This window comes from Engystomops pustulosus, chromosome 2 (assembly GCF_040894005.1).
Source record: "Engystomops pustulosus chromosome 2, aEngPut4.maternal, whole genome shotgun sequence".
In the NCBI taxonomy this organism is placed as follows: domain Eukaryota; kingdom Metazoa; phylum Chordata; class Amphibia; order Anura; family Leptodactylidae; genus Engystomops; species Engystomops pustulosus.
Window position 1 is genome coordinate 148,241,308 of NC_092412.1, and position 23,803 is coordinate 148,265,110.

Here is a 23,803-nt window from a genome sequence, read left to right on the forward strand (position 1 = left end):
TTATTAACATCCAATTGAAGAAATGTTTACATATGGCAAATTAATTTAATTAAATGTAAATGCCCAGATGAGAATACCCCTTTAATACTTGACTTATCCAATTCTTTATGGGGAGTCTCTTCTCCACCATTTATTTTTTTCTCACTCTACTCCCTAGAAACTGCCTGAAAAAAGTTTCTAAATGTAACTGTATTTGATCTCTTTTAAATCTATTGGATCTCTTTACAGCATTAACTAGCTATCAGTAATTTCTTTATTATACTGGCTGCTTTGTTTTTTCTTCCTCAACTGTTTGTCTTTGCTGTTGGGTTTCTTCATTTGTAGGTCCTCTACTCTAAAAACTCCTATTAAATAAACAGATTTGGCTTGCTGTACCTTCTCTTTGTTGATGATGGGGATAACACCTTTACACTAATTATACCAGTTAATGTCTTTCTCTAGGATTTTGTCTAAGGCTTGACTGAAAATATTAATTAGACATATGATTTATAAAACCAAAATCCACTCCACCTGCTACTTGGCTCTGATAAGCCATACTTCTGTGTTTTACATGCAAATTTACTTTCAATCCCTCTTGAAAAATCTTCAAATACTTTCCATTGTTTACTCTGGAACAGATCCTCCAGTCCTTCAGAAAACGAGTAAGGATTTGCAGTTCCGCCTTCATGTCTCACCGTGAAGAATAATGATTTAGAGATTACATACAGAGAAAGTGAGCAACCAAAATATTCCTTAGGCTCTACTGTTCTTTAAAACTTTAGGGCAATTAATCCATGGTGGGGAACATGTGGTTATAATGGGTTTAAAATATATTGCCTAACTTTCTTCTTAAGGAGAGATCATACATATTTATGGCATATGTAGGCCCAAATAGAAAAAGAATGACAAAACTGGTTTACTGGCCTTCATGGCCCAAAGCATTCCCGGAAGCAGTATAGGCATTATTGGCTAAACATATCATCTTTTACCAAATTAACAACATAAACCTCTATGGTCTATATATAGCTAAAATACATTATTATCGTCTATTAAGAGTTTTATATTTGTGGACTATGTTGCAGTACCAGGCACAACCATCAGTTCAGATGAGCCATTAAACATTTGTGGGGTCACTTCCCCTTTATTAGGAAGATCAGACCCCCACAGTAGCCAAAGAAGAAGCCGTTAATGGGGTTGTACAGAATATTTAGACCAAATTTTTTTTAAATTGACAGAATACACAGACTGCACCTATGCTACCTTCTCTGTCATTCTCAGTCATCTGTGATCACGTGTAGATCCAGATGTAAACAGATAATGGCATGATGTGGGGTAAATAGGTGGGGGCTCACTAATAATTTAAAATAATATATTAAAAATATATTTACAATGTTTATTGCTAAATCCCAAAAATGTTAAAATTCCCGGGAAAGAAGCTTGCTAATCTATATTTATGAAAGTCATAATGTTTCTGTCTTCTTTATAGGCTACCACATACCTTAATAGATCTCTACCAAGAGAGAAGGGGATTTAAAAACAGGTTGAATGCACACTTTTTGTCAAAGATAAAAACTGTTGAATATTTCTACATTTCTTTACTTGGTCCTTTAGTTTAATCCAAACTTGGAACAAATACTCTTCATAGTTCTACTGAAAATACTGATGGGAATTGCAATGGGCGGTCTAAAATACGTTTTTATGAACAATAATTTGTAGTATATGTAGATTTGTAGATATGATTATAAATATAGCTTATAGCCAACTTATCCCTGGCTAAAACTATGTTTAAAGTATAGATGTCCTGTATGAGGGAGCCTGTTGGGGTTTGATATGAAATTAATGATAGGGCCCCATCAAATTCTATTTTAGATTAAATGAATCTTTTGGAAACCTTTATTTTATCTTCAGCATCTTATAGCTTTTGCTATTGGTCTAAAATATCAGATTGGCAATAGGGCCATTTTAAGACAAAGTGGGGCCCTTGGCAAAAGCTCAAAGTGGGGCCCCAAGATAAACTATTTTATGAACAGTCACAGTAAGTAAGAGGCTCCATTTATCCCTGCATGATAATTACACTTTTTTGTTTACATACAGTAGTATGTTAAGGAAATCTGTTACATACGAATGTAGGAGGATTTTATAGAAGATAGACAGATCATAGTATCATAGTATAAAAGGCCAGAAAAAGAACCTTTAAGAATTAAATAAATGTTTTATCCCCATAACCCGTGATATTTTGCTCTCCAGAAAGGCAATAGAGACCGTCATAACAACCTCCTGCGGCAGAGAGTTCCACAGTCTCACTGCTCTGACAGTAAAGAACCTTTGTCTATTTTGATGGTAGAATCGCCTCTCCTCTAGGCGTAGAGGATGCTGCCTTGTCCTGGTCACAGGCCTAGGTATAAAAAGATCTTTGGAGAGATCCTTGTACTGTCCTTTCTGGTATTTGTACATTGTAATGAGGTCTCCCCTCAGTCGTCTTTTTTCCAAACTGAATAATCCCAAATTTTGTAATCTTTCAGTGTATTCTAGTCCCCCCATTCCTCTAATAATCTTGGTTGCTCTCCTCTGCACCCGTTCCAGCTGTACTATGTCCTTTTTATACACTGGTGCCCAAAACTGTACACAATATTCCATATGTGGTCTGACCAGGGATTTGTATAAAGGCAAAACTATGTCTTTATCATGAGGATCTATTCCTCTCTTGATACATCCCAGAATCTTATTTGCTTAAGCAGCAGCCGCCTGGCTCTAGTCACTAAAATTATGTTTACCATCCACCAATATCCCCAAGTCCTTTTCAGCTCCAGTTTTACCAAGTAATTGACTGTTCAGAACATAATTATACTTTTTGTTTCCATGGCCCAAGTGCATAACTTTACATTTATCTACATTAAACCTCATCAACCATATCTCTGCCCACTCCAGTATAAGCTGGGTTTTTCAATTTTTTTGCTGAAGATCCTCCATTTGGCTTGTACTCGGGTATACGAAATGCTGATATCATAGTTTGTGCATCAGCCAGGAGCTGCCCATGGCATCAGAATGGTGAGTACTGGGCATACTAGGGGCTGGCAGGCTATATTCTACAGGGGGGTGGCTATATACTACACAGACCTGGCTGGCTATATACTAAAGTGGGGTGGCTATATACTAAAGGGGGCTGGCTGGCTATATATTACAGGGGGTTGGCTATATACTAAACTGGGCTATCTGTATACTACAAGGGGCTGGCTGGCTATATACTACAGGGGGCTATCTAAATATTTCTTGTGCCTGGATGGCTATATACTGCTGTGGGCTGGCTGGCTGTATACAACTTAGGGCTGGCTGGCTATATACCACTGGGGGCTGGCTGGCTATATACTACTGGGGAGGCTGTGACCAATGCATTTCCCATCCTAGGCTTATACTCAAGTTAAAAGATTTTTTACAGTTTTTGGTGGTAAAATTAGGTGCCTTGGATTATATTCGGGTTGGCTTATACTCGAGTATAAGAAAAAAGTAGTGTTTTCAGCTCACCGTTTGTTGTTTGCTCGATGTGCTGGCTGCTGCTCCAGGACCAGGAGAACGTTAAGGTAGAAGAAGAGTTGCATGCCGCACCAAGGTAGTAGATAAAACAAATAATTTTATTCCAAAATAATTAAAAACACATCAGTGAAAATTGATAATAGGAAATAGCGAGGTAACCTGATGGCATGGAGTGGATAGAAGACTGACAAAATCGCCTACGCGTTTCGGGCGTAACAACCGCCCTTACTCATGGCTGGTTCTTAGGCAAATGCAATGTGAATATATGGTCTCATACGCCTGCCCCATCAGTGACCTGATAGTGTACACCTGGTGGGGGAGGCGGACTTCCGACCCTAAAAACGTACAATAAAACCTCTGTTAAACACTAGATTCTGAATACCAACATGTTAGGATTCACATACGCAATACATATATAAGTATTTACCTGGAGGAGAAAGGTTAGCTTGCATAACACTCAGGAAACATTATCGGAAATACGTCATTAGTAATGTGACCACCCGGACCGGAAGTGTCATTCCTCCGTTTCCCTGGAAACGGGATAACACAACCGTACGGGTATGTTTTGACTGGAAGGGACGGCATCCGTACTACAATAAAATCATTGGTATTATGTATTTATGTAGTTATTCAATTTAAGAAGTGACACCATGCACATAGAAAAATTGTAACAGTATTGCAAGACCCATATTTAAGGTTAATAATGAAACATGAATTCTTTTCTAAAGTTCATACCACGAGGAAATCTTGTGTCAAGGGCAAAAATCCAGTATGCCTCCCTGTCTAATAACAACTTATGTCTGTCACCACCCCGTTGGGACAGACATACCTGTTCAATAACAAAGGTTTCCAATGAAGACACCTTTCCCTGGTGGCATTCAATGAAATGTCGTGCCGCTCCAGAGAGAGATCTTTTCTTGTCTAATTGTTGTAGTGTGCTAAGTTTGGTCCAATTGCATATGTCCCTGAGGTGTTCCAAAAACCTTTGTTTGAACTTTCTCGTGGTGCTGCCCACATATAGCCGCGTGCACATAGTGCATTTGATAACATATACTACATAATTCGTATTACAATTCAAATAACCCTGTATCTCATGCAATTGTGTACTTGTGGTATCGGAGAAAGTTTTTAGTGGTGTGGCATACAGGCAGGTTTTGCATGGATAGGACCCACATTTAAAAAAGCCCTTGTGGTGTAACCACGTTCGTTTTTGTTTCTTATTTGTGCCAAAATAGCTGGGGGATATTCTGTTACCTATTGTAGGTGTCTTTTTAGGGATAACCCTGACCCCATTGGTCAGTAGACGTGATATTTTCTCGTCAGCCTGTAAAATGGGTAGGTACTTAATGAAGATGTTTTTTATATCAGAAAATTGATTGGAGTATTGTAATGTTAAACATGGGGTATTCATTTTATTATTTGGCAGTCTTTGGTTACTTTTGCGTTTAAGCAAATCTGTTCGGTCTTTTTTACGGATAGCCGTTTCTGCCCTGTTTAACATCCACTCAGGATATTTGCGTTCTTTAAGCCTCTTAAAAAAGACCGAACAGATTTGCTTAAACGCAAAAGTAACCAAAGACTGCCAAATAATAAAATGAATACCCCATGTTTAACATTACAATACTCCAATCAATTTTCTGATATAAAAAACATCTTCATTAAGTACCTACCCATTTTACAGGCTGACGAGAAAATATCACGTCTACTGACCAATGGGGTCAGGGTTATCCCTAAAAAGACACCTACAATAGGTAACAGAATATCCCCCAGCTATTTTGGCACAAATAAGAAACAAAAACGAACGTGGTTACACCACAAGGGCTTTTTTAAATGTGGGTCCTATCCATGCAAAACCTGCCTGTATGCCACACCACTAAAAACTTTCTCCGATACCACAAGTACACAATTGCATGAGATACAGGGTTATTTGAATTGTAATACGAATTATGTAGTATATGTTATCAAATGCACTATGTGCACGCGGCTATATGTGGGCAGCACCACGAGAAAGTTCAAACAAAGGTTTTTGGAACACCTCAGGGACATATGCAATTGGACCAAACTTAGCACACTACAACAATTAGACAAGAAAAGATCTCTCTCTGGAGCGGCACGACATTTCATTGAATGCCACCAGGGAAAGGTGTCTTCATTGGAAACCTTTGTTATTGAACAGGTATGTCTGTCCCAACGGGGTGGTGACAGACATAAGTTGTTATTAGACAGGGAGGCATACTGGATTTTTGCCCTTGACACAAGATTTCCTCGTGGTATGAACTTTAGAAAAGAATTCATGTTTCATTATTAACCTTAAATATGGGTCTTGCAATACTGTTACAATTTTTCTATGTGCATGGTGTCACTTCTTAAATTGAATAACTACATAAATACATAATACCAATGATTTTATTGTAGTACGGATGCCGTCCCTTCCAGTCAAAACATACCCGTACGGTTGTGTTATCCCGTTTCCAGGGAAACGGAGGAATGACACTTCCGGTCCGGGTGGTCACATTACTAATGACGTATTTCCGATAATGTTTCCTGAGTGTTATGCAAGCTAACCTTTCTCCTCCAGGTAAATACTTATATATGTATTGCGTATGTGAATCCTAACATGTTGGTATTCAGAATCTAGTGTTTAACAGAGGTTTTATTGTACGTTTTTAGGGTCGGAAGTCCGCCTCCCCCACCAGGTGTACACTATCAGGTCACTGATGGGGCAGGCGTATGAGACCATATATTCACATTGCATTTGCCTAAGAACCAGCCATGAGTAAGGGCGGTTGTTACGCCCGAAACGCGTAGGCGATTTTGTCAGTCTTCTATCCACTCCATGCCATCAGGTTACCTCGCTATTTCCTATTATCAATTTTCACTGATGTGTTTTTAATTATTTTGGAATAAAATTATTCGTTTTATCTACTACCTTGGTGCGGCATGCAACTCTTCTTCTACCTTATACTCGAGTATATTCGGAAGATAAATGGTTAGATAGACAGATATGTAGATAAGAAATAGAAAAATTATAGGAGATAGATAAATAGTCAGATGATAGATATATAGACAGGTGATAGATAATAAGCATCTTCATTTAGGCATTCATCCTAGGGGTATTAATGGAGCAATATATCCTCTGCCCCCAAAAGTCCACATGTAGGGAGCCCTTTAGGACAGGGGGCCCTGGGAAAATGCCTAGTTTGCTGCCCCAATTACGCCAACCCTGATTGGCAAATAGGTATATATATGTATTTATTAATACCTGATCAATGTAGTAATTTACTGACCAGATCATTGATTGTCAGTGATCATTGCGGTCAGTGATTAGCTACATTTGTGACATGAACACATGTACACATGCCTTTATTCTTGTGAATGTGGTGAGCAAGGTGAAAAGGTTGAAGAATATACTATGAATTAGGTCTTATACATCTTTCACCAAGAGCATTAAGTGACAATGGAGTACAGGTCCCCTCCTACTTATAGGTGATTTCTTTGCATGAACAACTAAATAAACTCTGAAAACACATCAAATTACATCTATTACATTACTGTAATTAAAGGATACTGCTAAAATGCTGATTTAGTACAATATTTATGGAGAATGGCTTTGTATAGCTAATTACAATATGGGTCTTAAATTTGAGATTTGCTGTGTGAAAGCCAATTTTTTATTTTTGAAAAGACAGAACAAAGGAAAACTTGTGTGATCTTAGTAAATTGTAGATGAAGAGAGAACGAGACGTGGTTTGGTCTTTCCATTGGTATGCAGAACTTTGGCACGTACCCGAGATTTTGTGGTATTAAGTTCTTTGATTTTGCACACATTGTAAAGCACTGACAAAGCTTAGACATACTCTGAAATTTCAGGTATAGACTGCTCGCCTCACAATTAAGAAGGCAAGTAACAGCTGGGTGCCCTTCAATAATTAGTTGTCAGGAAGCATGACCACCTCTATAAAAGCAGAAGTTTTGCCAGTTTGCTTTTATTTGCCATTGTGCCAAGTAATTCCAATAGAAATAATCTAATATAAGCAACTGTTTGCTGCCTATCAGCCAAACAATTTGCAGACAATCATTGTGCAGAGTAAATGAGAAAATACTGTAGTAAACATATTTACATCCCAGCTAATTCAACCCAAGAAAACACAAGATAATGAGTTCACTAAGTGGCAGAATTGCCCTCTTACTGATGGGAGATTTCAGCAATTTCCAACATTGTTCTTACAGTGCTCATGGGACAGGAGTGGATTTGCCTTACCTAATATGACCAACAAGATCAGAAGACTCTCTAGATGTTGTAATGTGCTGAATAGGTATATCATATCTATTGTATAGTATAACACAACTACCCTGGCTACAGAAAGAGCTTTTTTATTACAGGAAACTTAACACAAAAACACTGTGGGGCAGATTTACTTTGCTAGATGCACCAGGATTCTGCCTCAATAGGTGAGAAAGTCTTATACAGACTGTGTAAAGGACAATATTGACCACCAGTAGCCAGACAGGTGAAATAATGGGAACATAAGTGCCTAATATATCTAGCTAGGGGCACCCTAATAGTCTTGTTTTAACTATTGCTTTATAGTAATTTTTGAGGAATACATCTTTCATGACTATACATTACCAAGTGTCTCTACACTAATAATACACCATAAAATATATCATCTGAGCTACCAGTGAGGGCCTCACATACCTTTGTTTGGATTTCATCTTCTAAGTACTGTACTTTATTGGAAATATCCTGTTTTACCTTTATTTTTACTGGAATTACTGGAATTTGACCCCTTTGAAAACTTTGAAAAGTCAGTGGATCTTTCTATATTAAACTATACTTGTTCTTATGTCCCTATCAATGCAATGGTTACCAACTGATTACAAGGGTTATTCTCTATAGCTGACTCTAATATTTCTACAGGTGAGCCATCCGTTATTTCCATATTCTTCCTTACGCAAAGGTTTATCTTTTGAAATTCTAATATACCATTTACCATATCCACAGAAGGTCAGAAGCAGTTAAGATACACCAGCCCCAAATCACCAGTCACAATCATCTATTTCCAGCTTACTTCTGTTCCAAGGTTAGCAGAAAATCTTGTTTATTCCTTGCTAATAGGCGCCTCCTGTTTCAGATTTGCTGTGTGTTTAGATATATGTCTTTTTGCCTGCCAAGATTCCTAGGCAGATATGTCCTTAGAAATGTAGACCATTTTCTCAACCAAATTCAAAGAAAACAAACAACAGGCCAAGGTCTGATATGAAATAGTTTGAAAATGAGAAAAAGCTGCCTCGGAACTGGGTTTACATTCAAATAAGTTTCTGCGGGACAATGTGGTCTGCTGGGCTTCTTGTACATGTGGATGTGAGACATAATAAGGGAGCGGCTGGCCTACTAGTAGGTGTGTTATGTTATTATTAGTGAAAGAAACATTTGACATGTTTGGCTATGAAATAGGAGCAAAAAACATATTATGGGTCAAAGAGTAAAGGGAGAGTTGCTTCTAAGTAACATTTGGGGTTACGCACACACCCTGCTCATAAAGACAAGCTTCTCATACATGACCGATCAGAAGATCTGAATTTATAGTATTGTGTAAATCATTTATATATATAAATATATATTTATAAATATATCACATTGACACCTGTCTCATTGAGGAATAGCATTTAATATCCCAATTAACCTATAACTATGCTTTTGGGTATGGTATGAAGCCATAATATCCAGAGGAAACCCATAGAAACACAGGGAGAGCATACAAGCTCAATGCAGACAAAGCCCTTAGTCGGGTTTCAACCCTTCACAGTGCTGAACTATTTAATTGATTACTTGTATCACACACCACCATTGAATCCCATGCTTACAAGAGATGCATTTATACGTAACTTCTTCCCAACCACAATTTGTTATGAAACGCCACTTTACATTTGGTGTCCACAAATAATGTTGGCTCTGACTAATAAACTATAGTGCCTACACCAATCTACACTTGTTACCAAAATGAATCTACATTCATGCAAGTAAAAAATAAATTCACCCATAAACATTTATCACCTAAACGTCCAGCAGGTTCTCATGGATCAACCTCAAAGCTTGAAAGGCACCAAGTTAGTAAAAAGATCAAAGATCCCAGCCAAGACTCTCAGATGGGATACAGGAGTAGTCATCCATATTTGTTCAATTCTGCTTAAAAAAAGATGTGCAATCATAGTCAACAGTAAAACGACCAAAATATTTTGACTGTGCCAGTCTTATTCATGGTCTAGAGATTATGTGAATACGCTGCTATTTAAAATGCTAGCCCAGCACACGTGGCACATTTATTAAGAACAGTGCAAACCGCACTATATGCAGAGGGCACCAGATGCAGGATTTCTGGCACCCATTCTTCATGCACAGAGTGGTTGGCAACTACTTAAAGGAAACTTTTCATCAGAAATCTACCTATTAAGGTAGAACTGATGGTACTTGGCCAGTAACATACTAAAGTCTTATTTATTTTTGGCTAATCCTAAAATACTAAACTACACTTTAACTAATATGCTATTTATTGGCAGGGGCTACTGGGGGTAGCCTCTCCGGGTAGAGAGAGAAATGGATAATCCGTGCCGCAGTAGCCTCTGCTGATAATTAGCATGTTAGCTGGATAAAGTTTAGGATATATTTTAGGATTAGGTAAAAATAGATTAGGTCTTAGCGTGTTACTAGTCACTTACCATCAGATATAGCTTAATAGGTAGATTTCTGATGGTGGTTTCTTTTAAAACAAACATCCAGTAGGACTCTCTATTGGTTCATTTACATTTCATGTCGCCTCCTCTAACTGATTTAAATACTCTCTCAATACCTTTCCACTTCCTGAAAGTGACAACATACTGCTGAAACATTAACCATCATATTTGTTTTGTCAGAATGGTGCCTGATGCATGGTTTTAAAGACTCTGACGTATAACCCACATACTGCTTCTCACATTTAACACTACTACTACATAGATATGTTGGTGTTACAGTTGGTGTTACAGTTGATTTAAGGATAGAAAATTATTTTTGTGTGGTATAGGAGTGAAAGCATAATTTGGCCATGTGGGCTGTAAAGTTGGGTTGCTAGAAAAAAATCTAAGGGGGACATTTGAGAACGCAATGTAGAAGCCTTTTTTGAAGTACACCTGTCGGACTACGCCAGAAAAACTACAGTCATTTTTACCTGAAATGCCATTGCCCACATTTACAGAAGGTTTAAAACTAATTTTAGGCTGTTTCCGCCTCCTATGAAAAGGGGGCATGTCACCAGTAAAAGGGGGTGCATCTGCTCCAGAAATAACATGTGCGCCAGAAAATGTAATATTGTGGCACAGCTAAGTAGACCAACTAAGGGTTCGTTCACACTGCCGTCTGCAGGGACGTAAATGCGGCAGCAAATCTGCGGCCGCATATACTTCCCCATAGATGGCAATACCAGCACACCTGTGGTACAGTACCACACATGTGTGGTACCGTTACGCACACCAGGAAAAGATAGAACATGCTCTATCTTTTTCCTGGTGTGCGGCTGTGTGCCACTGGCTCCTATGGAGGGGGGAGGGGCCACCTCCTCCTCCTCCCCAGCACACGGCGGTATGCCCACATGGCGGGCATACCGCGTGTGAATGCAGCCTAAAAGGAGGTGCAAAGTACTACTCGCCAGTGTTATATTGCACCAGATTAATCATCCAGCAAGGGGTTATCCGGGTGTTAAAAATTACTTAGGGCCGCGATGTGGCCGGCTCCTCCCATCCGTCCCTATCTCTCAGCGTTGTAAGCGCTGGGAGATGGTGTCGGGTGGGAGCTTCTGACCGGCCGGAAGCTCCCTGTGCACTCTTGTAATCAAACCCGCGCACAGAGGAGACGGACCGCGGCATGGGACATCAGCAGCGCCAGACAAGGTAAGTAGATGTTTATTATTTTTAAATAGCCCACCCCAGCCCGGCCCTAAGTAATTTTTAACACCCGGATAACCCCTTTAATCTGGTGCAGCAGAGAACTGTTTAGTTCTACTCTGCACTGGTCTAATGACCAACACATTCATAAATCTCCCAGTATCCCCCAATATTCTGCAGGGATATGTAAACTTTTGAGAACAACTAAATATCATGATTTGTGTGATAGATTCTTGGTCATAAACCTGAACTTCTGTATCCATGGTAATCTCACCAGCAAGTTGTCACATGTCCCTAATTCTATCCTCTTTAGAGTCTGTTCTAGTCTACCCTGTTTACCGATCACATGCAGCTTAATTACAGGATAATATCGGCAAAAAAAGAAAAATCTCTAAACTCTTGTGTTCTAGAAATGTGCTCAAGAACAATTTCTTAAGTTGTAACTGTATGAAAAGAAAAAATATAAATTACATTTGATAATCCTTTCAGTGAGAAATAACCCATCCATGAGAATACCACAAGGTGTTATTTGTGTAATAAAGTTTTACTGTGTTGACAGGAAGAAAGCAATGTGCATATCATATTCACAATAGTGTTAGACCTACCTAGTCTTGTCACAGTATATTCAATAACACTTGTCCTGGCCAATCTGCAAACAGATCTACAATTTAGAAAAAAAACAGAAAACTTAAATGTTGTACATTGATTTTATTTTATCTACGGCTGTATATATAGTCATTATATAGTAAGCATAGTTAGAATGGTATTTCTCAGTAATAATTGTGTAACTTTGGGTTGCATAATAAATACACTGTAATAAAAACACTAACCCCTAACAAGAAACAAAACATGATTTTTTTCTCAATGATGATTGATTAACATTCCTATCATAGAAAGATGAATTATTTCAGTTGTCAACCACAATACAAGATATTTATGCTGAAATCTTAAGCCTCAGCCATTCATCACGATTCAGTAGACGGTCAGGGTGGTCCCAATGGTGGTAAAACCACAGATCTTAATTGAAGCCATTACCCACAAATTATTGCCAAGTAATATTTCCTCTTTCTCTTCCATTCCAAAAGTCTCTGTATTAATAACAGAATGGAGCTTTCACAAACACAATTTCTCCCCAGTCAACGATCTGCCACAGTAACTAGCAAAATTGTAATTATTTCCCTTTCAGGTTCTATTTTGGTAAATGTTTTTTATATGTCATTAATGACCATCAGATGTATAGAGTATTTTGAGTTGTTTTGAAATAACCCTTATATATTGTAATTTTACTATTCTCTAATAAAATGACCATTGAAAACGTAAGGTGTATTCAGTAACAGTATTCCTATACAATCAATAACTAATTAAAAAATGATCAGGATAAAAGTAAATCTTTATTTATATAGTGCTATCATATTGAGCATCACTTTACATATAACATGGTACACATTCAAATTAAATAATACAAACCAGAATAACAGCATTGTCAGATGATACAATAGGAGTGAGGGCCCTGTTCATAAGTGCTTAGTCTAAAAAAAAAATGGTGACATGGGAGGCTTTTATGGTAAAATCTTATATTCCAATTTTTTAAATTGTGTGCAGTTTGTATGTGGTATTGCTACTCCCCATTGAGTTCAATAGAGCAGACATGCAATTTTAACACATCCCATATATGGGTCTCTAGCTGTTTCTAAAAGAAAGCAGCCATGTGTTTCTTATCATGGAAAAGCCCTATAAGTGCCTCTAAATGGACACTATATTAATACATACTGTATCTTGCACCCTGAGGGAAATGATTAAAGACTTCAATCAATAAGTTCTGCGTTTCAAATTTGTCCCATTAATATTTTATATTGTCTGACAAGTCTAAAACACTTATAACAGTGCATTCCTAAGATGCCTCAATAAGCTTAATAAAATAATAATAATTCTTTATTTATATAGCGCACACAGATTACGCAGCGCTGCACAGAGCTTGTCAAATTGGTCCCTGTCCCCATGGGGCTCACAATCTAAACAACCTAACAGTATGTTTTGAAGTGTGGGAGGAAACCAGAGTGCCCGGAGGAAACCCACGCAAACACAGAGAGAACATACAAACTCTTCGCAGATGTTGACCTGGGTGGGATTCGAACCCAGGACCCCAGTGCTGCAAGGCAGAAGTGCTACTCACTCAGCCACCGTGCTAAGCTTGTCTTTATTCCTGCCCCAGATATGCCCCCCATCGTGGCTGGCACACTAATTTCTCTATTTTGATACCTGTCACACGTGAACCTGTAGTGCTAACTTCAGAAGTTCTGGGTGTCTTGACCTGTCAATCTGTGGATGATTAAAAAAAGTGAAACTACCAAAGTGTTCTGGTGGTGTACGCAGGGAGATAGGAGACTTCAGGGGATGGAGAGGGTGCAGCTGCACCCCACTCTTGAACCTCAGGTTACATACATATGCTATAGCATTTTTTAAAAGTTGAATTTGCAAGTCAGGACAGGCATATTTTGTAAATCCTTAGTGTATATCAGTGTAAATCCTGACATATTTTTGTTTGGTCCTCATGACAATGGAAATATCTAAATTTTGGGTTCTCATGGAAACTTTATTTTAGTCATGGATAACTGTTGATGATTGCAAATGGAGTAGGGTTCAGTGAACCAGAAGGGGATAGTGATTAGAGTTATCTGTAAGTTCGTCGTTCTTAAGTCAGGGACTGCCTATACGGTTTGGTGGGGCTTGGTATGGATTGGTTTGCATTGGGACCTACCTGCTTCAGATAAGGACACTGGGGGTTATTTATCATACACCAGCATTCGTGAACCTGCTGCACCCACCCTCCGGCTAGCCACACATGCGCTATTGGGCCCTGACTGACCACCTGGATTCAGCATTTATTACCATAGAATGGCTGAGGGACCTGTAGTAACACCCAGAAATTTCATATACAAAAAATGTTTGTTTCTTTCTGGAATCACTCCAGCAGCGGGGGTCATATCCAAAGACACAGTCTTTTTTTCTAAGGGACCATATGATTACATTTATGAGAAATTCTTCACACAGATTTTTTAACATCCAATTGAAGAAATGGATATATATTGCAGATAAATTAAATTGAATGGGAATGCCTAGACGAGAATACCCCTTCAAGCTAGCATTTCCATATTTTCTGGCATGGCACAGAAGCCCTGATAAATACCCCCTCCCCCCACTGAGTTTATAGCTATTAAATTCTTTACCTTCCCTTTAGTATCTGTACACCTGTTAGGATTCATAATAGTTTTGGTATTTACATTTATTTAGATATAAAGAAACTTATATTGTCATCACATTCTAAAACATAATTCACCTGTATGTTTCACAGTATGTTGTAGGGGTTGGAATGCACAAATAAAACTATACTAAATCCATGTGTAGTAATGCTCCTTTTTGTTTTTGGGAATGATCTCAAAGACAAAGCACAAAAACACGGAAATGCGCTCAAAGTCCCTGATGTGTCCGGTACAGACCACAATACACAGTTAAGCAGGGCTGGAAAATTCTGGAATTTCAATCAGCATGTAAAAACGAAAAAAAATCTAGGTCTTTGCCTCTCACCCCCTCCTCGGCTCGTGGAAAGACGCTTCAGTTGCCAAAGCCTTTACCGTGTTCTTCTAAAACTAGACTTTTTTCTGAAGGAAAAAACCTCTTTTCTTCCAGAGCCCACATTTTGAGGATAGGAACGGTTTTCTTGTCAAGAGGATAGACATGGGAACTAGTCCCAGTTCGGAAATACCATTGTAAATTATTCCTTATAGAAATTTACAAAAAAAAACTCTTGTCTCGCCTTGCATGCTTGAAATTCAACAATATACAACATACATTCATACATTTTTATGAATAAAATACATGTAATTACTTATTCCTGCAGCTAGATTTACTAGTTCCTGTGTGCTTGAGAAAAAAATGTACAGAAAGTATTCAGACCCCTTTAAATTTTCCACTCTTTGTTTTATTGCAGCCAATTGTTAAGATCAAAAAGTTCTTTTTTTACTCATTAATGTACAATCTGTACCCTATCTTCACAGAAAAAACTGAAATGTAGATATTTTTGTAGATTTTTTAAAGGAAACCTACCATTTCAAATCGTCGGTGTAAGCTGTAAACAGTTTCTGCTATAAGGTTTAAAAAGTGTTAAAACCGCGATACCGCGGTTTATAACACTAACGAAACTAAGCACCGGCACCAGCTCACCCTGAGCTGGTGATCGGTGTTTACAGCTTACACCGACCATTTGAAATGGTAGGTTTCCTTTAAAGCGGACCTTTCACTACCTCACTTATATGGAGATTAGCAAGCACACCATTCTGTAGGGGCTGCTACATTGATTCACAGGCACTTTGAATGTTCCTTCTAGCCCCCACGGTTGCGGAGTTATTAGTCCTGAGATCTGACCATTATAATCTATGTTTGGTCAGAGAGGAGGAGCTGGGGGCGTGTGTTATGCTAATCTTCTCTCATACTGTCAGTAGAGAGCTATAATTTCTCTATATGCATCTAAAGGCTATGTTCACACACATTCTGATATTCTGTTGACTTTGCGTTTACACCGTGCTTACAAAATTCAATGTTACACGCATTGTAAATAGACATGCAATGTAAACGGAAACATAAGCACTATGCAAACTTAAAGGGGTATTCCCATCTGGGCATTTACATTTAATTTAATCCATTTGGCATTTGTAAACATTTCTTCAATTGGATGTTATTAAAAAAAATGTTCCTGTGTGAAGATAATTTCTCATAAACGTAGTAGTTTTGTCCCTTAGAAACAAGATGGCTTCCTCGGATACGACGTCAGATTTTGGCGGAAGTGGCCAGACCGGCGCTATTGAGTCCTGCCTGACCCCCTGGCTTCCGCAATGATTACTACAGGACGTCTGTGGGACATTTCAGTAACTCCCGGACATTTCATATACAAAAACCTTTTGTTCCTTTGTGAAATCACTGCAGCAGTGGTGGCCGTAACCGAGGAAGCCATCTCGTTTCTAAAGGACAAAACCACTACATTTATGAGAAATTATCTTCACTCAGGAACATTTTTTTAAATAACAACTTATTGAAAAAATGTTTATATATGGCAGATTAATGAAAACAGAATCTGAATGCCCAGACGAGAATACCCCTTTAAGTGCAAATGAGGCATCAACGCATACACCACATAAGCGTAAACGCGTTGCAAAAAAGACATAAATGCAAACAGCATGTAAGTAGTGAAAATGCGCCGTGAACGTAAACACCTTTTACATAAGCATGTAAAGCGACACAAATTTGACTAAGATGCAACACAACACAAATGGCACATAGGTGTAAACATGATGCAAACACAGCGTAAGCATAAATGTGATGCAAACGCTGCATAATCGTAAATGAGATGCAAATGCTGCATAAGCGTAAACGTGACGCAAACGATGCATAAGCATACATGTGACGCAAATGCTGCATAAGTGTTAACGTGAGGCAAGTGTAATGCAAATTCTGCGTAAATGCAACCGTGGTGCAAACACCACATAAACGTGACACAAACGCTGCAGAAGCGTAATCCCCATGCCACGTAAACGCGCTGATATGTGCTATGTAAGCGTAAACAATTAGCGTAATGTGTGTAGGTGAACATAGAAAAAAATCACAGCTCAATCAATATTCATAGTAGCTTCTCTGACATTGCCTGGCACTGATTGGACAGTATGAAAGAAGATTAGAATAACACGTGCCTCCAGCCCCAGCTCCTCCTCTCTGACCAAACGCAGATTACAATGGTCAGAAACTGGGAATTATATCTCTGCAACTGCAGGGACTAGAAGGAAAATTCAAAGTGCCCCCCCCCCCCGAATCTGTGTTACCCCCTATATATATATATATTCATCAGATGCATTAAATAAAAGGACATCTACCACCAGGATAAAGTATTATAAACCAAGCACACAAGCACACTGACAAATTGGTGGTTGCCCCCTCTGGCGGGATCTTCTTTTTGTTTTTTATGCTCTGGTTTTTACAATTAAAAGCTTTTTAAAAAACAAACAAACAAGGGCATAGGAGACGTAAAGAAAAGTGAATCCTGCCAGATGGGGCACACACTAGTATTTCAGTGGGCTTGGTTTACAAACCTGGTGGTAGATGTCCTTTAAATAAGAATGCCTTATGGTAGCCCCACCCTTTAAGGGGACATGGGTACAGTCTTCATAATGTATTGCAACATGGACGGTATTAAATGTGTTTAGTAGGTGGTACTCAGCTTATTAACCCCTTAACGCTCTGCGCCGTAGCTCTACGGCGCAGAGGTATAAGGGATGTATGAAGAGGGCTCACGGGCTGAGTCCTCTTCATACAAAGGTGGGGGTTTTTGCATTTTGCTTGCACCGATCGCGGCTATTAACCCCCTAAACGCCGCCGGCAAAGTCGCCGGCGGCGTTTAAAAGACGGCGGCGCGTGGGCGCCGCCATCTTTTTTTCGATCGCCACGCCCCCGAACGTCATCGGGGGGCGGCGATCAGTTGCCATGGTAGCCTCGTGTCTTCTTTTGACACGAGGCTATCTGGCAGCTGCATATTCGTTACAATGAGCCAGTGGCTCATTGTAATGAATGTGCTGCAAAAATGCCATATATTGCAATACAGAAGTATTGCAGTATATGGTAGCAGCGATCTGACTATCTAGGGTTAATGTACCCTAGATGGTCTAAAAGATAGTGAAAAAAAAAAGAAAAAAAAAAGTTTAAAAAATAAAAAAAATTAATAAAATATTAAAAGTTCAAATCACCCCCCTTTCCCTAGAACGGATATAAAACATAACAAACAGTAAAAATCACAGACATATTAGGTATCGCCGCGTCCCAAAATGCCCGATCTATCAAAATATAAAAACGGTTACGGCCGGCGGTGACCTCCGAGGCGGGAAATGGCGCCCAAATGTCCGAAATGCGACTTTTACACCTTTTTACATAACATAAAAAATGAAATAAAAAATGATCAAAATGTCGCACAGACCTCAAAATGGTAGCAATGAAAACGTCGCCTCATTTCGCAAAAAATGACCCCTCACACATCTCCGTGCGCCAAAGTATGAAAAAGTTATTAGCGTCAGAAGATGGCAAAAAAATTTTTTTCTTTTTTGTACACATTCGTTTAATTTTTGAAAATGTATTAAAACACAATAAAACCTGTATAAATTTGGTATCACCGCGATCGCACCGAACCAAAGAATAAAGTAGGCGTGTTATTTGGAGCGAAGAGTGAAAGTCGTAAAAACTGAGCCCACAAGAACGTGACGCACGTGCGGTTTTTTTTCAATTTTTCCACATTTGGAATTTTTTTTCAGCTTTGCAGTACATGGCATGTTAAAATAAATAACATTACGGGAAAGTAAAATTTGTTACGCACAAAATAAGCCCTCACACAGGTCTGTACACGGAAAAATGAAAAAGTTATGGATTTTTGAAGTTGGAGAGCGAGAAATGAGGCGAAAAACCCTCCGTCCTTAAGGGGTTAAAGAAATTCCTGCCTTTCCTAGCTATGAAGCAGTGATGTTATGTTCATTCACTTTTCTTCGCATTATTTTTGTTAATCCTATTCACATTTCTGCTACTGGTGGTATATAATTAGAGACATCACAAATATGAACTTTTTGTACTTTATATCATTGCAATTCTACTTTAAATGTAGGACATTGGATCAAGACTAAAGCGTGACACCAGCCTTTGGCAATCCCATATTAGTTGTTTTAGAGCACTGCTTTATTCTGACTAGGAAAACTTGTATTTGTCTTTTAGAATTTTTTGAACTGTAACACAAAGCTTAGCTCTGGATACAGCTGTATTCAATTCAAAGGCCATAACAGGATTGTATTGTATCCCAGGGTAACAAAAAGAAACAATAAATATAACAGATAAGTAATATGAAAGCCAATAATTGTGACAAAATCAATAAAAGTAGAAATAAGATAAATAGGACAAGTCAGCAGTATCCAGGCTATTCCTTTATGTTCTCTCAAGCCTTTGGTGTTTTTTAACTCCGGACCCCTTTTATGATCAAGAGCAGATAGTTACTATACATAAAGATAGACCCCAACATAACATCCAATGCAATTCTAGTTTTTACCATCAGAACAAATAAATATTATGTAGGTGGCGACCTAAATCGCCATCTCATTATCAGCTATTTTATTTCTTCCCTCCTTGGAATACCTATTATAATTTTACCTTTCATTTTAAAGGATCTATGGTGGCATGGAAAGACATAGGTTTACTCTTTCCTGTGTGGGCATTAGTTAAATTTACCAAATAGTTTGTTGGCTTTTACAAGAAACACTTTTTATTAGGGAACTGATAGCAGATAGTTGAGTGCAAATATATAGGTCCAGATTTACTACAGGTCATGCGCCTGTTTTATGTCTGACTTTGCATGTTTTTTATGTGCAAACTGCTTACACATGTATTTAAGAAGTGTCTGAGACACATATGTGTTTGCACTATACCTGATGCAACACAAATTTCTGCACTGAAAGGGGCCTTCCGATGCTCAGTCGGAACGTGCCCCACATTTAACATGCAAAGCAGATGTTGTCACATGCCCCATTTTAAAGGTGCACCACAAAAAGTTGGTGGACACTGTTGGAGCAGTGCAGTGAGCGCCAGATTCATGAAAAATGGGTGCCGCAAATCATGAATCTGGCGCACCCTGCACAATACACAGGCAAACTGCAGAATCTCTTTAATAAAATGTAGGTGGCAAAATCAGGAGAGTACACTGTAGGGCAACAATGGAAGGCATCATAAAGTGTGTGGCTCACAGTAAGAGAATTTTAAAGTGTGGGAAAGCATGGGGTACATATTACAGCATGGTACACGAGGGCACACTTTTTGAAAGCTACTTGAATTTTCAGGAGGGGCCTTCGTATTACAGTATTACAGTATTTGGGGGCAGTGTTACAAGTGAGATGTCTTTGTAATAAACTCTGCATGGACAATGTGTGGCTGGAAGAAGAGACATAGTAATGGTGGGTCTAATGAATAGGATAAAGAATTATTCAACTAGAGTCTAAAGACACCTTATCTGTAAACACTAGATGCTATAGATATAGATTTTTCCTCTGTTCTCTGCATGTGATAAGTACTGTTGTGAATGTAGGGCAAGGGGAATTCGGCACAGGGCATCTGGCCCCTTTTTTAATGACCTACTAAGATCAGAATGTGTCCCTAAAGTCAACTGAGGCCTGACATCTTCTCACAAATGTCTCATTCTGTGGGTCAGGATCAAGCATTGTAAACCAAGTCCACTGACATACTGGTGGGTATCTGTCAGGATCTGCTTTTCTCTTTGTTTTTTATGTTCCAGTTTTTACAAAAAATCCAAATAAGCCCAAGGGGCTCCGGGGTCAATAGGTGTTAATGGGGCCCGGAGTCCCTCAGGCTCAAGTTTTTTTTCTTAAAAACAAGGGCATAGAAAGCTTTAAGGAAATCTGCCACTTGTTTTTATGCATTGTGAACCAAACAAACCTTGAGAATGCTGTAGCTACACTGATGCAGAAACATATCTTGGTTTTGCTGAAAAAACAGAGACAGGCCAGAGGGGGCACACACCAGTATGCCAGTGTGCTTGGTTTGCAGTCTTTGATCCTGGTGGTAGTTGTCCTTTAAAATGATTGTATTATAGCTCGGTATTTGTCGGAACACTTATTTGTGCACTACTGAGGTTTAAAATGGAATGTGAAAGTGGTATACAAAAAAGCAGGAATAAGTTTAGTCACTGAGTATTCCATGTAACCATTGTAACCCTGTGGAAACTCTGCTGTCAACAGAACCAAAAATTTCTCTTGGCAGGTCAGCAGACTCTAACTAAAGTACTTGCAATTTGGGTCATCAACCTAGATTTAGTTAGAAGTGATAATTTTCAAACACTGCAGTTATTAAACTGAAGTCCAAAAATCCTTAACTACACCCATAACGTTCAGCTGTAAATTCTGTCACTTTTCTTAAAAAAGATGTCAGCCCAGTCTAGGTTTCTATGCACTATTTGTATGTGCAATGTCTGATGGTGCCTGCCAGGTAGTAAGAGTTAACAGCAATGTAGCTGGTGTTATTTTTATATTTCTCCTTTACCCATTTTCTAAGAACCAAGGAGCCTGTGGTTTGGATAAAAAATTTATATTTTAAGTGCATTTTAGGGAAATGGTACAAAGGGCTTTTAAAACAATTTAACTGTGTGTTTTTGAAGCTTACAAAGGCTTTACTCAGTAAAATACTACGAGTCATTTACAAATGCTTGCAGCATAACTAAATGTTTAAGTTATTTTTTCATTTCATACATCAATAATGAAGGTGAATTTGCAAATACCTAATAAAACTAAAATTCTTTGTGCTATTTTTTCTGCCTTTTTTTCCCTCTCACACTGACAGCTGATAGATAAAAGAAGCTGATAAATTAAACTGTTACTTAAATAAGCAAAAAATACAGCAATAACAGCTATGTGCTGCACACCGCTCTCTCGGAGCTACAAACAGTCAAGGGTTGATCCAGTAAACCCAAATTGTAAAACATAGAAAATGAGTTCTGACCGGAGCTCCCGATTCCCTTGCTTCCGTGTGTCTTTCTCTTCCAATATGTCACTTACAAAATAGAGCAGTTCACACTCCTCCAGCACAAATTCCTGAATCCTCCGATAAGAATATACCGCTATTCAGACCAACACTCCTGCGTTTTTCTTGTGACCTCCTCCGTATGCAACATATGTTGTGGTAGATAGCTGGAAGAAATTCACCCGCAGATAGCAACGCCCCAGAAGAAGCCAAACCGGGCGAAACCCAGGGTCGGGCGAGAACGTGCAGCTGGCGTCCCATATTGGAGTTTTATATGCGCATTTTTATCGCTCTTTTGTGAGTATGTTTTTAATCTAAATAAATCCTGAGTGTAAACTGTACTACGCTATCTGCGGGTGAATTTCTTCCAGCGATCTACCGCAACATATGTTGCATACGGAGGAGGTCACAAGAAAAACGCAGGAGTGTTGGTCTGAATAGCGGTATATTCTTATCGGAGGATTCAGGAATTGTGCTGGAGGAGTGTGAACTGCTCTATTTTGACATATTGGAAGAGAAGGACACACGGAAGCAAGGGAATCGGGAGCTCCAGTCAGAACTCATTTTCTATGTTACTTAAATACTTGCAGCCACTGGATAAACATATTTTCTTACATAACTGCATAATAAATGAAATAATGACAGTTGTGTAATGAGTTTATCTTTAGCCTTTTCTTTTTATCTTTCTGCTGTGAAAGCACTTGAAAACAACTTTCAGAAATATTGTTCACTTTGGAAGACAATGGGAGGGAAAAAATAAGACAGAGAAACAAATAAATAATAAATAATTTTGTTATTTTTTTTGTGTCAGTGTGTACCCTATTACAAAGTATCTGGCTCACACTAATTAACCATTTGTGGCAGAATTTACTCTCATATCAGAGATGGCATTCAATGGGCTGCCAGTGCATAAAAGGACAGTCCATTACAGAGGTTTGGAAATATTAAAGTAAAAAGATAGAGATGTTACAGCATTCAGTTAGAAAAACACTACAAAGCCATGCAGTCTAGTTAAAAGCATACCCAACAACAAAAGAAAATCTAGGTATCTAGGCAGTTGACACAAAGCAAGTAATTCCATAATTCAATCATGTTCGCAGTTAAGGATTTAATATCCATGGTCCCTGAAAACAGTTGAATACATTAGGTAACACAGCTGTATCCCTGTTAGAGATGAGCAAGATTCAATACTCTGTTGCTTTAACACCTAACCGCCACTAGACTTTTGACGATTTCCATTTAAATCACTTGCTCCCTATGTTCCAAATGCATAACCTTTTTTGGAGCTGTGTATGTACACTTTTTTTTACATTTTTATAGAGTGGGCTTTTTGGAACACACACATAAAACCGTTCATAATTTTGCTTATTTTTATGTGGGTTCTAAAGAAAGGGGGTGATTTGAACTTTAAGGTTTTTTAATTCATTTATTTTATATGTTTTTTTAATGTTGCTGTTTTTTGAGAACCCCTAGGGTCTGATCACATATACAATACACTGCAATAAGACCCTGCTATGCCATTGATCCCTCAGTTAGGGCCCTGGCTGTCATAGCAAGTGACCGGCGCCATCCTATGATGTCACAGCGGCACCATCCAGATCAAAATGTTATGCCCATGCAACGCCATCACTTAAATTTGATGGCTGCACTTAAGGGGTTAACACCCTTGATTGGTGCCATCACTGATGGCACCGTGGGTTTCAGCCATGAGTGTTAGCAGCATAATACGTATGTTTATGCAGCTTGCTCAGCTCGTAAGCCCGCTCCATAC

At 38.7% G+C, this 23,803-nt stretch overlaps 1 protein-coding gene across 5 annotated transcripts in view; it reads right to left on the reverse strand.

Moving 5' to 3' along the window:
- Positions 1 to 23,803, reverse strand: part of COL8A2 (collagen type VIII alpha 2 chain) — a 98,050-nt gene that overhangs the window by 32,966 nt on the left and 41,281 nt on the right. For 4 of the 5 annotated variants that reach the window (XM_072136822.1, XM_072136819.1, XM_072136820.1 and 1 more), the window contains exon 2: positions 12,036 to 12,091. The exons of the other annotated variant lie outside the window; for it this stretch is intronic. The gene's annotated coding sequence lies outside the window, so the exon portion shown is untranslated. The remainder of the gene's footprint in view (positions 1 to 12,035; positions 12,092 to 23,803) is intronic. 5 annotated transcript variants of the gene reach the window in all.